General features: G+C 42.1%; 1 long non-coding RNA gene across 1 annotated transcript in view; it reads left to right on the forward strand.

Moving 5' to 3' along the window:
• Positions 1-14,796, forward strand: part of LOC139439705 (uncharacterized) — a 50,729-nt gene that overhangs the window by 1,166 nt on the left and 34,767 nt on the right. Inside the window, exon 2 of the long non-coding RNA XR_011649755.1 lies at positions 1,702-1,908. This is a non-coding gene — a long non-coding RNA (uncharacterized lncRNA). The remainder of the gene's footprint in view (positions 1-1,701; positions 1,909-14,796) is intronic.

Here is a 14,796-nt window from a genome sequence, read left to right on the forward strand (position 1 = left end):
CATGAAGAAGTCATCTCTCACAGCAGTAAATTATGACAAAACCAAAGAAATTTCCTAAAAATCAGATGAAAACCCTGATGCCTTTATGAATAGATTAACTGAATCACTCCTCAAATATACTAATTTAGACCTGGATTCTGAATCCGAATGGCTCTACGTACACACCCACTTTATCACTCAGCATACCCAGATATCAGAAAAAGTACTGCAGACAAATGAGATCAAGCTAAAGCCTCCCTCCTTGCTGCTGCCCTCAGAGTCAATTCTCAAAAACCCCATCCCTCTTTTTCCCTCTGGCCACCACTCTGGACACTGGGCATGCAAATGCCTTAATCCAAGATCCCCACCGAGGCTTTGTCTGGTAGAATTGTCCCAAACACCCAGTTTCTGGGAAAGTTCCTCCAACAGGTCTTACTGACCTAGAACCTAAATCATCTTCCCTTCCTAACCTACTTGGAATCGCAACTGAGTGCCCCAAGTTCGAGGAGGCCCGGCATCTCCATCACTAAGTCTAAACTGAGGGTTATCATCAAGGTTGGAGGTAAGCCCTTCTCCTTTTTAACTGACACAGGGACCACGTATTAGGTTCTTTCAGAACATTCGGAATCTTTAACATCTTCCTCAGTCTCTGTTGGGGGGGCTGACGGTATTCCGTCCTCTCCCTTATTTACACACCCCCTTCGTTGCACTGTAGAAAATCTCACATTCTCACACCAATTCCTAGTTATACCATCATGCCCCTCCTCACTCTTAGGACGAGCGGGTCTATCCAAACTGCACTCCTCCAGCTCCTTCTCACTACCCTCCCCCCGGCTAGCTTCCTCTTCCTTTCCTCCCCAACCCCAGCCTTAACTCCTACTTGCCCTCCCACCGACATCCCTCCTATCTTACAACAGGAAGTAAACCCCCAGGTCTGGAACACTGATTCTTCCTCAATAGCCTCACACCTCTCCCCTGTAAGAATCACCCTAAAAGACAGCCCTTCTTTTATCAACATTCCCCAATATCCTCTCTCCTTCAGTGCCAAGTGGGGACTTAAACCCACCGTTGACAAACTTAAAGCCACAGGGCTGCTACGCACCCCCAACTCTCCATTCAGTATACCTATCCTAGCTGCTAAAAAACCTAATGGCAGTTTTTATCTAGTACAAGACCTAAGAGCTATCAACCAGGCAACCCAGCCTATAGTCTGTCCCCTCAGCCCCCAACCCCTTTAGCCTCTTATCACATATCCCTCCTCAAGTCACACGTTGCACAGTAATAGACCTCAAAGATGCCTTTTTCACAATCGCCATAGAGAAAAACTCTCAAAGTATCTTTGTTTTTACGTGGACAGACCCAGATGACCCCCTAAACCCTACACAACTAACTTGGACTGTTCTTCAGGACTGCAGAGGTAGCCCCCATATATCTGGGCAAGCACTACATGAAGACCTCTCTCCTCTAACCCTCCCCTCCTGTACTCTTCTCCAGCATGTTGATAATCTTCTACTCTGCAGTCCCTCCTTATCCATTTCTCTTTCTAATTCTGCTACCTTACTCAATTTCCTTGGAGCAAGAAATGAAAATTATGGAAGCTAATCCTGGTTCTCCTCTTTCCTCTCATATTTTTTTTCACCTTCAAAAGCTATACTAATACCCCTAATAACCCCACTAATAATTATTTTTCTCCTTCTCATGTGTGGCCCTTGTCTCCTACAGCTCCTCACCCAATTCATCCACCAAGTTGTTCAAACAACCACCCAAGAATATGTAAATGGGGCCTTCCTGTTATGAGAACAACAATCAACAACCACCTCAGAACACAAAATCCCACCAGCCAAGCCTCATGAGAAGGAAACCTCCTTCCCCCCGACAGCAGGAAGCGGCCAGAATGAGCTGACACCCCCTTTCCTCCACCCTTCACGTGTGAGTCTGGCTCTCCACTCTTAGACCTACTTTATTTTTTATTATTATAATCAAAACCTACTAATGACAGAACTAGGCCCCAACCCTAGCCCCCATAACAGTTACAGCTTGCAGAAGCTGCAAGTTTTTTATTAACCTGCCCCATTGTGGAAGTGCAACCAGCCATTTACCATAAGGAGCCACATCCTGAGACATAGAACAGCCCTCCTTCCTGAGCCTGTGTGTCCAGATACAGTTCATTTCCTCACAAGAATAGACAAGTCACATGGCCCCAGCAACCCTCCTGCACCCCTAGAATTCACTGCCCCTAGCCTACTGCCCCCGAGCCATCCCTATAGGCCCTCGGGTCTCACCCAAGCCAAAACCCACTCCCACTACCTACGCGTGTTCCCGCCTGTAGATGCACTGCATAAATTCATGACCGCCTCTGCCAGGGGCGGGCTGACGTTTATTCTTCAGACCCCCTCCGTTGGAAGAGCTTCCCAATAAATCCTTGCCTGCAATCGCTGGTCTCCACATCCCGATTGTCTCATTCCGACATCTAACAGAATTAATGTCACTTCTGAGCCAGTGTCTAATAATCACCCAAATGTCTTTTCCCCAGTGCGTAGTTACTCTGGTGAAAGGCCTTAGGTCTCCTCGGGGAAAGTTGGGAGGACGATTAACAGCATAAATTTTTGGCAGTTTAACAGGACCCTTCCCCAAGGGGACCTGGCCTTCTGCCCATTCAAGCGGCCCTGGGTCTGTCAACTGTCTCAAGTCTAGGAATTGATTAAGGGGCCGTGATTCTCTGTGCCTGGGTCTCAAGTTACGGTTTTGTTCACTCGACCTAGAGCTCTTCTGCTTCTACAGGTCAAGTAGGAATTTAGTAGACTGCCCATCCATTCCACTTCTAGGTACCCCATGATCTATTAGCCAATGCCGTAGCCCTATTGCTACTCAGACTCTTGCTTGCTGCTTTGAGCCTGCCTGTCATTGTGGTAGCCACACCCCCCTTGTATTTGGTGATTTTTAAAAAAATGATTTATTTTATTTATTTCTCTCCCCCCTCACCTCCCCAGCCGTTCGCTCTCCGCGTCCATCTGCTGCGCGCTCCTCCTTTTGTCCACTTCTGTTGTTGTCAGCGGCTCGGGAATCTGTGTTTCCCTCTGCTGCGTCATCCCGCCACGCCAACTCTCCGTGCTTGCGGTGCCACTCCTGGGCAGGCTGCACCCTTCCTCGCGCTGGGCGGCTCTCCCCACGGGTGCACTCCCTGCGCGTGGGGCCCCCCACGTGGCACGGCACCCCCTGCATGCATCAGCACTGCGCATTGGCCAGCCCCACGCAGGTCAAGGAGGTCTGGGGCCTGAACCGCGAACCTCCCATGTGGTAGGCGGACGCCCCATCCACCCGGCCAAGTCACCTCCCTGTATTTGGTGATTAACTGCTGATCTTTGACTTTTACAGGCCCAAAGTCTGATCATCCCCATAATGTTTAAGGATTATAGTTCCATTACAGCAGTTCTTACAGTAGTATTTGGATTACAGAGAAGAGCAATCACGGAGCTCTTCATGGAAGAGGGGGTTTGTCTTACAAATTAATTCCTCACAGTTCTGGTTAAAGGTGTGTCCTCTGGACATAGGGGGTGGGTGGACAGGTCTTAAATGGTAAATCCATTCTAGCATTCCAATCTCTCTAAGGCTTTGAATTCCCTCTTCTACTGTATACCAAGGTAAATCAGGCATCTCAACCTCAGACCTCTAGGCCATCTTTTGGTCCGTGTTTCAGTCAGCTACCCAAGCAAACTGTTAGAGCCTTTTCTAACCTTTAGGGCCAAAGCATTGAATCCATAATTTCTGCTTAGTGGGCCCATATCAATAAATTCAGCCTGATCCAACTTTATATTCCTGCCACCATTATTCCATACCCTTAGTATCCATTCCCACACATACTCCCCTGATATCTGTCTATATAAGTTGGAAAACTCATGCAGTTCTTTTAGAGTATAGCGTACTTCCTCATGGGTCACACTTTGTACTTGGCCTTTGTGGGCTTGTTGTGATTTTAGTCTAGTAATAGCTCTTGAAGAGAAGAGGGGTGGTGGGGGTGGGTAAGGAGCAGGATTAGGAATGCCTTGCCAGCTACTGACCCCAAGGCTTTCCTTTGCATTTTCATCTAGTGAGACAGGATTAATCTCTTTAGGCAGGGGTTAGAAGGCAGATTCCTTAGGGCATGGTGGAGTTTGGGCTGTGTAGTCTTTAGTTTTGTTGGTACCTGCCTCAGGGCTGGAAGGAGGTCAGACTCCCTGGGTCAGGCTGGGTGATACAAGCTTGACATTGTGTGGTCTCCACAGGGCAGATCATCACAGGTGTATCTGGCAAAGTCTCAGGAGAATTCAGGATTCCAGTGTCCCCACCGATATCATCATCATCCCATATGCCTCCATCCTAATCCTCAGCGTTCTACTCCTTTCCAACCAATGCCTTCACTTTAACAGCAGATATCCTGTGAGGCTGAGATTTTAGTTTCCTTTGTAATTCTGCTACTTGTACAATAAGTCTCTGAGTCTGGTTTTCAGAGATCACAAGTCTGTGGCTGCATGAAACTAGATTTTCTTTCAAAGCACAGAGAAACTTTTACATCATTCATATGGCATTTAAGTCGCTAATTTGAAGACTTTAGCTCATCCCTTTCTTTTGTAACTGTATCCAGAGTATTTAGGAGGATCTAGCCAGCATTATTGTAACTTTTTCTCCACAACATGCTTCTAAGGTGTTTAAAACACTCTTACCCAGGTCCTTGCCTCTTATAAGCATGGAAGTAGGGGAATCCAGTGGTGATATTTTGCATATCTCCATTTCCAACTCATGCCATGGACTGTTAGTGGCCTCATGATTACCGGAAAGGGAGTCATTAGTACCCTTGAGTCCAATTAGAGTAGACAGCCAATTGCAAAACTCCCTGAACCACTTCAGAAACCCCATGCTTAAGATTCTGTTTCTCAAGAATCACTACTGTTACCAAGCTGTATTAGTCAGGAGATATTTGGAGATAGTATGAGATTTTATAAAATTCTCTTACATGACCATGGGGATGCATGAGTCCAAATTCTGCAGGCCGACTGCAAACCAGGGGCTCTGATGAAGGTCCTTGATGAGTTCCCAGGAGATGTTGGCTCTCTGAAGTCAAGCTGGAAAATTCTCTCTGAATGCTGAAATCACTTCCTCTTTTAAGACATTCAAATGATTGGATAAAACATTACTCCTTGCTAACAGCAATCTCCTTGGTTGATTGTAGATGTAATCAGCCATCTATGCAATGAACTCACAGGTAACTAAGTCCATAAACGTTCTTCTATTACAATTAGCCCAGTGCTTGCTTGACCAAACAACTGGGCACAATTACCTGGCCAAGTTGACAGCACATTAGCCTAGCCATCACAGATGTGATATTTCATCTCCAAGATCGAGACCATCAGGATGGTCTCCAAGGTATCATTTTAGATATAAGCAGTTCTCCTATCAAGACACGAAATCTATTCCTCCACCCCCTTATAACTAGGTTGGCATGTGACTGTTTTAATCAATAGAATATGATGAATATGATAAACAAGTTATAGGATAAAGAGAGAGAGAGCAATTATGGGACCAGGATAGAGACCAAGGGTCTATATCAAAGATATTGTGCTTCTGGAAGTACTCATTGTTTAAAGATAAAAATATCTTGTATTTTTTTGCATGTGTTTACAAGTAGTAAATTAATTTTTCCAACTGTCTACTTAAAATTCATTGTATAGAAGGATTATTATAATCCTCTTTGTTCCAAGCATGCAGTATAACAAGAACTAAAAAACCTCAAATCTGCCAAAAATGCAGTTGACAATTTAATTGATACTTTTATTGGGACGGAATGGAACAGTTCATGAATATAGATACTGATTCATTCACCCATACATGTTCATCTATTTACAGTGTGTTCATCCTAGGATTTTTTTTTGCTGGTTTTCTTTCTTTGGATCTTGGTTGATAACTGCCATGGTATTTTTTTCATTAATGTGTTTTTACATGTAGTTGCACATGGCTCATTAAAAATAATGCTGCTATCAAATATGCAAATATTGAAATATGATAGTTTGACTGAATGGCAATGTTGTAGCAGCCTCTTGGTTTCTCCCACCTACCCAAAGCTCCCCCCCCTTTTTTTATCCCCCCCTGAGACATTTTTTGTGTACTGTCTGCTCTCTGTGTCCATTTCACTGTACGTTCTTCTGTGTCTTTGTTTATTTATTTTCTCCTCGCTGCTTGTGGCTTGCTTGCTGTCTGCTCTCTGAGTTCATTCGCTGCCAGCTCTTCAGTGTTCTTGCTTGTATGCCTTCTTTTGTTGTGTCACTTTTGCTGAGTCAGATCTCTGTGGTGTCTGTGGGCCAGGCCAGGTGGCTCTCCGCAGTGTGCAGGTGAGCCTGCCTTCACAAGGAGACCCTGGAACGTGAACTGAGGGCCTCCCGTATGGTAGATGGGAGCTCATCTGATTGAGCCACAGCTGCTTCCCTAACGCCCCCTTTTTAAAACTTATAAAGTTGCTTTTTTTTTTTTTTTTTTAAGAGTTCAATTTTTTTTTTTAATTTTTTAAATTTTTTTAAATTACATTAAAAAAAATATATGAGGTCCCATTCAACCCCACCGCCCCCGCCCCCCACTCCCCCCACAGCAACACTCTCTCCCATCATCGTGATACATCCATTGCACCTGGTAAGTTCATCTCTGAGCATCACTGCACCCCATAGTCAATGGTCCACATCATAGCCCAGACTCTCTCACGTTCCATCCAGTGGGCCCTGGGGGGATCTACAGTGTCCCGTAATTGTCCGTGAAGCACTATCCAGGACAACTCCACGTCCCGAAAACGCCTCCACATCTCATCTCTTCCTCCCGTTCCCCACACCCAGCAGCCTCCATGGCTACCGTTCCCACACCCATTCCACATTTTCTCTGTGGACATTGGATTGGTTGTGTCCATTGCACACCTATGTCAAGTGAGGGCTTAGATTCCACATGGGTACTGGATGCACTCTTCCCGATTCTAGTTGTAGACACTCTAGGCTCCATGTTGTGGTGGTTGACCTTCTTCTACTCCATGTTAGCTGAGTGGAGTAAGTCCAGTAAGTCAAAGTGTAGGAGCTGAAGTCTGTTGAGGCTCTGGGCCTGGGTGTCATATTATCAGTCCAGAGATTCAAATCCCCTACATATATCTTAAACCCAGCACCAACTACAATTCCAATAAAGTAGCATGCAAGTCTTGTGAAAAGAGATCCCCTCTGAGTCCATTTCCATCACGCAGAAACACCAGCTCCAAAGAAGGGCCATCTGTCATGGCAGTGAACCCCTTCTGCCATGACCATAGAACCCGTGGGTCTCTTTATCCCTCAAAAGAACCAATACCTGGGGTTGTATCTACCTTATCTGTCTCTTAGACTCTGTTCAGTTGTACATAGGGGTATTCCTTCTGACAACCTCCAGACTCTTTTTTAGAGACTCACAGCCTTATAATCTCATTTCTCCTTTCCATTTCCCCCTTACATTAGGTCAAACCGCTTCCCGAAGTCATGTTATTATATGCAGATAGGTATATTCTGCTGTTCCGCATTGAATCTTTAATTCAAGGTCATTTTCTAGTTGCTTCTTCAGCTGGTATGTGGTAGTGATCCCTTGGTGCCAGGGAGGCTCATCCCCGGGTGTCGTGTCCCACGCTGGGGGGAATGCATCACATCTACACGCTGAGTTTGGCTGTGAGAGTGGCCACATTTGAGTAACATGAAGGCTGTCAGGAGGAAACCCCCAGGCACAATGCTACTCTAGGCCTCGTTCTTATTGCAGGTGCATAGGCTCAAAAGTGTAGCCATTAGTATCAAGAGCCCACTGTTGGGCCCTCCTTCCTTCCTGGTTCTTGCCGTTGCACCTGGAGGATTGCCGCTGCTCTCCCAGGGCCCACAACAGTGACCCCCCGGCCAGGAGCCCAGTACCCCCCCAGCTGTTGTTTTTAATTGTTTCCACTATGAGTATATATAGACATTACCATATACCCTGGGCATATGCCCTGTATAACTCCCTGTCAACCATATATATCCTGTCAATAACATCCCATATCAGTATTCCTCCGCTGCTGTTGTTGAACCACTCTGTGATCCAAAACTTCCCGTAAAGTGAATCCCAACATAATGTCAGCTTCAGAAGAGTCTTAGATCACCAAAATTCATATATACAATATACAGTATTTCCCCAGATCCACCATAAAACCTTTTCCCTTCCACAGCAATAATTTTTTAACTTATTCATATCATATTTCCTGAAACTGATGTACAGATTCCGAAACTATAGTTTTCAAACAAGGTAACATTTGTGCTTACTATGTGGTCCATACTTTAGGTTGTACAGTTTTCTAAATTTTTTAGTTATCCTATGTTTTGTCTTATGGTTTTCATTATTAGTCTGTTGTCCCCTATATGTTTTTGGTGTAATATTAGCTGTTTTATATTCATCCTCGTGTACTCTCACATAACTCCTCTTTTGCCCCCTTATTTACCTTTGTTCCATCCATTGCACGTCCATTTTCCCCTCCCCTTAGGGCCCACAACGCCTGCCAATCTAATGCCCTGGGAGCCGTCCTTTCTCACGAGAGATACAGTTCTCTCTATTCGACGGCATTAGTCTTCCCCAGGATATGGGTCCACCCCACCCAATGGTAGAACCCACCTTGGCAAAATGAGCCTTCAGCTATTCCCTCCGGAGTCCGTCCCGCATCAGACCATACCCCCTGAGCGTCCTAACCAGGGAACCCTCCTACTTATACTTTGATACGTTTTACTCAACATTTAGTTCTCAACGAACTTCTGGCACTCTCCCATGTTTGTATGTTGCCCCTCCCTCCCACCTATTTCTTGGACCATATTACCCTTCTTCCCATCCCCAGCCCCCCTCAAACCCAGAAAACCCCACCCGAAGGTAACCCCTTGCCCCCATTTTGTCCCTTCTTTGTGCTCATACTTACCCCCAGCTCATCACAGATTTCACCCCTACAGACATTAACTCACATCCTTCCTCCACCCCCCGATTTCCAGTAAGCCACTTTTCCAGACTCTAGCTCTCTGAGGCAGTTAACTTATTTCATATCATTGAGGTCATATAGTATTTGTCCTTCAATGCCTGGGTTGCTTCACTCAACATAACATTCTCAAGGTTCATCCATGTTATCACGTGCGATTGTAGTGTATTGGTTCTTACAGCTGAGTAGTATTCCATTGTGTGTATATACCACATTTTATTGATCCACTCATCTGTTGATGGACTTTTGGATTGATTCCAACTTTTGGCGATGGTGAACAATGCTGCTATGAACATTGGTGTACATATATCGGTTTGTGTCCTTGTTTTCAGATCTGATGGGTATATACCCAGCAGTGGTATTGCTGGGTCATATGGCAAATCTATGGATAATTTTTTGAGAAACTGCCAAACTGTCCTCCAGAATGGTTGGATCCTTCTGCATTCCCACCAGCAATGGATGAGTGTTCCCCTTTCTTCACATCCTCTCCAGCATTTGTATTCTACTGTTTTTTTCATGGCTGCCAATCTTATGGGAGTAAGATGGTATCTCATTGTAGTTTTGATTTGCATTTCCCTGATAGCTAGGGATTTGGAGCATTTTTTCATGTGCTTTTTAGCCATTTGTATTTCTTCTTTGGAGAAGTGTCTGTTTAAATCTTTTTCCCATTTTTTAAATGGGTTGTTTATCTTTTTGTTTTCGAGATCTATGAGTTCTTTATATATGCAAGTTATAAGTCTCTTATCAGATATATGGTTGCCAAATATTTTCTCCCATTGTGTGGGTTCCCTTTTTACTTTCTTGACAAGCTCCTTTGAGGTGCAGAAGGCTTTAATTTTGAGGTAGTCCCATTTATCTATTTGTTCTTTTGCTGCTCGTGCTTTTGGTGTGATATTCATGAAGCCATTTCCTATTACAAGGTCCTGTAGATGTTTCCCTACACTGCTTTCTAAGGTCTTTATGGTCTTGGCTCTTATATTTAGGTCTTTGATCCATCTTGAGTTGATCTTTGTATAAGGTGTGAGATGGTAATCCTCTTTCATTCTTCTACATATGGCTATCCAGTTCTCCAGGCACCATTTGTTGAATAGGCCATTCTCTCCCAGTTGAGAGGGTTTGGTGGCTTTATCGAATATTATATGGCTATATACATGAGGTTCTATATCTGAACTTTCAATTCGATTCCATTGGTCTGTGTGTCTCTCCTTATGCCAGTACCATGCTGTTTTCACTACTGTAGCTTTGTAGTATGTTTTGAAGTCAGGAAGTGTGATTCCTCCTATTTCATTTTTCTTTTTCAATATGTCTTTGGCTATTCGGGGCCTCTTTTTATTCCAAATAAATTTCATAGTTAGTTTTTCTAGTTCCTTAAAGAAGGCTGTGTTGATTTTTATTGGGATTGCATTGAATGTGTAGATCAGTTTTGGTAGGATAGACATCTTAATAATATTCAGTCTTCCTATCCATGAACAGGGAATATTCTTCCATTTATTTAGGTCTTCTTTGATTTCCTTGAACAATCTTGTATAGTTCTCGATGTATAAGTTTTTTACCTCTTTAGTTAAATTTATTCCTAAGTATTTGATTTTTTTATTTACTATTGTGAATGGTATTTGTTTCTTGATTTCCTCCTGATCTTGCTCATTATTGGTGTATAGAAAAGCTACTGATTTTTGCGCATTGATCTTATAACCTGCGACTTTGCTAAACTCATTTATGAGTTCTAGGAGCTTTGTTGAAGATCTCTCAGGGTTTTCTATATATAGGATCATGTCATCTGCAAATAATGAAATTTTGACTTCTTCCCTTCCAATTTGAATGCCTTTTATATCTGGTTCTTGTCTCAGTGCTCGAGCCAGTACTTCCAAGACAATGTTAAATAGGAGCGGAGACAATGGGCATCCTTGTCTTGTTCCTGATTTTAGAGGGAAGGATTTCAGGACTTCGCCATTGTAAACAATGTTGGCTTTAGGTTTTTCATATATACTCTTTATCATGTTCAAAAAGTTTCCTTGTATTCCGATCTTTTGGAGTGTTTTTATCAGGAAGGGGTGCTGTATTTTGTCAAATGCCTTTTCTGCATCTATAGATATAATCATGTGGTTTTTTTCTCTCAATCTGTTTATATGGTGTATTACATTGATTGATTTTCTTATGTTGAACCATCCTTGCATACCTGGGATAAATCCCACTTGGTCATGGTGTATAATTCGTTTAATGTGTTGTTGAATACGATTAGCAAGTATTTTGTTAAGTATTTTTGCGTCTAGGTTCATTAGAGAAATTGGTCTGTAATTTTCCTTTCTTGTGGTGTCTTTGTTTGGCTTTGGTACTAGGGTAATGTTGGCATCATAGAAGGAATTAGGCAGTGTTCCTTCTGTTTCGATTTTTTGGAATAGTTTCAACAGGATTGGTGTTAGTTCTTTCCGGAATGTTTTGTAGAATTCCCCTGTGAAGCCGTCTGGCCCTGGGCTCTTCTTAGTTGGGAGATTTTTAATGACTGATTCTATCTCTTTGCTTGTGATTGGTTTGTTAAGATCATCAATTTCTTCTTTCGTCAGTATGGGCTGCTTATGTATTTCTAGGAATTTGTCCATTTCCTCTAAATTGTCATTTTTGTTGGAATATAGTTTTTCAAAGTATCCTCTTATGATAGTCTTTATTTCTGTGGGGTCAGTGGTGATATCACCTTTCTCATTTCTTATTTTGTGTATTTGCATCTTTTCTCTTTTTTTCTTTGTTAGTCTCGCTAAAGGTTTGTCAATTTTGTTGATCTTCTCAAAAAACCAGCTCTTGGTCTTGTTTATTTTTTCAAGTGCTTTCTTATTTTCTATTTCATTTAGTTCTGCTCTTATCTTTGTTATTTCCTTCCTTCTTCTTCCTGTTGGGTTACTTTGTTGTTGTTTTTCTAATTCCTTCAAATGTGCAGTTAATTCTTCAATTTCTGCTCTTTCTTCTTTTTTGATATATGAATTTATGGCTATAAATTTCCCTCTCAGTACCGCTTTTGCTGCATCCCATAAATTTTGGTATGTTGTGTTATCATTATCATTTGTTTCAAGGTAGTCATTGATTTCTTTTGAGATTTCCTCTTTGACCCACTGTTTTTCTAAGAGTGTGCTGTTTAATTTCCAAATTGTCGTGTGAAGTCTGGGTCTCTGTCCCTTGCAAATTTCCAGCTTGACTCCACTGTGGTCAGAGATATTGTTTTGTATGATTTCGATCTTTCTGAATTCATTAAGCCTTTCTTTGTGGCCTAGCATATGGTCAATCTTGGAGAATGTTCCATGTGCGCTTGAGAAAAATGTATATCCTGCTGTGTTTGGGTGTAATGATCTATATATGTCTATTAGATCCACCTCTTCTAATATACTGTTCAAATGTTTTGTTTCTTTAGTGATTCTCTTTTGAGATGTTCTGTCCAGAGTTGATAGTGGTGTATTAAAATCCCCCACTATAATTGTAGATGCATCTATTCTTTCACTTAGTTTTACCAGCGTTTGCCTCACATATTTAGAGGCGCCCTTGTTAGGAGCATAAATATTTATGATTGTTCGATCTTCTTGACAAATTGTCCCTTTCACTAAAATATAGTATCCTTCTTTGTCTCTCACAATTGTTTCGCATTTAAAGTCTATTTTGTCTGATATTAATATAGCTACTCCTGCCTTTTTTTGGTTGTTGTTTGCTTGTATGATTGTTTTCCAGCCATTCACTTTCAACCTCCATGAGTCTCTGGGTCTAAGATGTGTCTCTTGTAGGCAGCATATAGATGGGTCGTATTTCCTTATCCAGTGTCCCAGTCTGAATCTTTTGATAGGTGAGTTTAATCCGTTGACATTCAGTGTTATTACGTTTAGAGAGTTATTTATGGTAGCCATATTTTGGTTGGATTTGTGTTTGTTATATTTTGTTTGTATTATTTTATTTTCCCCTTCTATTTTTGTCTTTCTTGTTGCTTTTACACTCTCCTCCATCTCTGACTGTCCTGTTTTTTCCTTTCTTCCTGCAGAATTCCCTTAAGAATTTCTTGAAGGGGAGGTTTCTTGTTGATATACTCTTTCAGTTTCTGTTTATCTGTGAATATTTTGAACTCTCCATCATTTTTGAATGCTAGTTTAGCTGGATAGAGTATTCTTGGTTGGAGATTTTTTTCCTTTAGTACCTTGACTATATCATACCACTGCCTTCTTGCCTCCATCGTTTCAGATGAGAAATCAGCACTTAATCTTATGGAGTTTCCCTTGTATGTGATGGTTTTCTTTTCTCTTGCTGCTTTTAGAATTTTTTCTTTGTCTTGAGCATTGGATAATTTGACAAGTATATGTCTTGGGGTGGGTCTGTTGGGGTTTATGACCAGTGGAGTGCGTTGTGCTTCTTGGATATGTACATCTGTCTCTTTCAGTAGATTTGGGAAGTTTTCATTCATTATTTCCTGCAACACTCCTTCTGACCCCTTTCCCTTCTCTTCTCCTTCTGGAATGCCTATAATACGTATGTTTGAGCGTTTTGCGTTATCATTCAGGTCCCTAAGTCCTATCTGGATTTTTTCTACCTTTTTATTGACCACTTCTACTATCTGTTTGATTTCCAATGCACTGTCTTCCACATCACTAATTCTCTGCTCTGCCTCTTCTAGTCTGCTGATATTTGCTGCAAGTGTATTTTTGATTTCTTGAATTGTGGTGTTCATTTCCATCATATCTGTTATTTTTTTGTGCATGTCTGCAATTTCCCCTCCAAGTGTTGTCTTCACGCTGTTAACCTCTTTCATTACTTCATCAAATTTGTCGGTGATAAATGTTCTGAGATCTTTCATTGCTTGTGCGAAGTCCTGCCCCCCTTCCTGATTTTCAGTTTGTTGATTGGATTCAGCCATGTTTTCCTGATTACTGGTTTGGTTTGTAGATTTTTGTTGCTGTCTTGTCAACATTTTTTCTTGACGGGTTTAATCAGTTCCTTAGCTTCTTTGTCTAGTCTTGGAGATTAATTAGCTGTTGTTTTTGCGTAAGTGTTATATCTTCTCTTTGTCACTTTGTTCTTCTTATTCCAATTTCTTATTGCTAGTTAAGCTCACTTTAAAGGAAAGTATTAGTGCTGGGGAAAGTCAATTGTGTAAGGAAGGAAAAAGTGTGAAGTAGTATTGGTGATATATGTTTACAAAGCAACAATATGAGTTCTGGGAGGATGGAGGTTAGATCATGTAAATTGTGTAGAGTTATAGTAGTAGGAAAGTACCTATAATGAGGTAGACGACTGAATATGGGAGGAATGTGGTATGTACTAAGAGGCTATTGTTTTCGTGAGAGAGGGAAAGAGAAAAGAAAGGTAATAGTTTCAGGGACGAATACCAGATGGAAAACTAAACAAAGGTATTAGAAATTAAGAGTTAGACACTTTGTGGATCAAAGAAAGGGAGATGGAATATAGGAGAGATAGCAGATGGTGGAGGATATCAAGTTGTAGGGGAAAAGGGATAGTGTAGATAGGCTAAATCTATTCACAGAGAAATGAGGCAGTGGAGGGTGAGGAAACCCAGCAAATGTGAGGTATTTCCTGTAGGACCTATTGTATTGTTAAGGTAAAATAGTATAAGAAGAATATTGGGGACAAGAAAGAGAGGATTGAAAAAAAAAAAAAAAAAGAACAACAAGAACAACAACAACAACAAAAAATAAAAAATAAAAACAAAAACAAAAACAAAGAACAGAAACCCTGCCGCCAGGCTCGGCTGGGCTCAGCTGGGCTCCGGTCCCCCGCCCGCCGCCCGCCGCGGCTCGGCTGGGCTCGGCTGAGCTCGGCTTTCCCGC

The sequence above is a fragment of the Dasypus novemcinctus genome, chromosome 9, assembly GCF_030445035.2.
Source record: "Dasypus novemcinctus isolate mDasNov1 chromosome 9, mDasNov1.1.hap2, whole genome shotgun sequence".
Taxonomy (NCBI): domain Eukaryota; kingdom Metazoa; phylum Chordata; class Mammalia; order Cingulata; family Dasypodidae; genus Dasypus; species Dasypus novemcinctus.